The sequence below is a fragment of the Gossypium raimondii genome, unplaced genomic scaffold, assembly GCF_025698545.1.
Source record: "Gossypium raimondii isolate GPD5lz unplaced genomic scaffold, ASM2569854v1 Contig00273, whole genome shotgun sequence".
In the NCBI taxonomy this organism is placed as follows: Eukaryota; Viridiplantae; Streptophyta; class Magnoliopsida; order Malvales; family Malvaceae; genus Gossypium; species Gossypium raimondii.
In genome coordinates, this window is record NW_026291373.1 from 13,141 (window position 1) to 14,196 (window position 1,056).

General features: G+C 38.2%; 1 non-coding gene across 1 annotated transcript; it reads right to left on the reverse strand.

Annotated features, from left to right (window-relative positions):
- Positions 1-643: 643 nt before the first annotated feature.
- Positions 644-750, reverse strand: LOC128037755 (small nucleolar RNA R71). The gene has a single exon (XR_008193423.1). It is a non-coding gene; the product is annotated as a small nucleolar RNA R71 (small nucleolar RNA).
- Between the last annotated feature and the right edge of the window lie 306 nt (positions 751-1,056).

The following is a 1,056-nucleotide window of genomic DNA, read 5'->3' on the forward strand; positions in this document are numbered from 1 at the left end:
TTTTTCGTGAAATTATTTATTTCCAATTTGATTTATTTCTAACATTACTAACTTATTCTTTTTAATTTTTGTGATTGTCTTCTCAGGTGTTTATGAGCATAGATTGAATTATCGAGTTACTCCCTGTAGACCTTAAAATTGAGCAAACTTTTATACAAAGAAGACGTGAACGAATAGCTCAAAGACAAGTCTAGATGGACCTTGGAAATCAGAATCAAGAAAAAGGTAATGAAGCCGATCGCGTTCGAAATCCTATCCTCATTGCCGATGGTAGGGATCGATGCATCAGATAATATGGTGTGCCAATTTTAGTGAGCTAAACCTAGGAATTAAAAGACCAGATATTGAGGCAACCCAGTTTGAATTGAAACTAGTGATGTTTCAAATGCAACAAGCGGTGGGCCAATTTAGTGGTATGCCTACAGAAGATCCTCATCTCCACCTTTGATTATGTATGAAGGTGAGTGATTCATTCAAGATAGCCGGTGTCACTGAAGACGCACTGAGGTTGAAGTTGTTTCTGTACTCGTTGCAAGATTGGGCACGAGCATGGCTCAATTCATTGCCACCAAGTTTCATATCTACATGGCAAGAATTAGCAAATAGATTTTTGGTTAAGTATTTCCCACCTGGCTAAAGCGCTAAGTTAAGGAATGAGATCACAACTTTCCAACAATTTGATGATGATTCTTTGTATGAGGCTTGGGAATGATTCAAAGAATTACTTCGTAAGTGACCTCATCATGGGATTCCTCATTGTATCTAGTTGGAGACATTCTATAATGGTCTCAATGCACGTACAAGATTGGTGGTAAATGTTTCCGCGAATGGTGCAATTTTGTCTAAGTCTTATAATGAGGCTTATGAGATCATCGAGAGGATTGCAAGTAATAACTATCAATGGCCAACAAATCGAATAGCTTTAGGAAGACTTGTAGCTGGAGTTCATGAAGTTGACTCTCTCACTTCGTTATCAGCTTAGGTATCGTCTACTTCCTCTATGTTAAAATAGTTAATCGCTAATGGTAATTGATACGACCCTAGCCAAGGACGCCC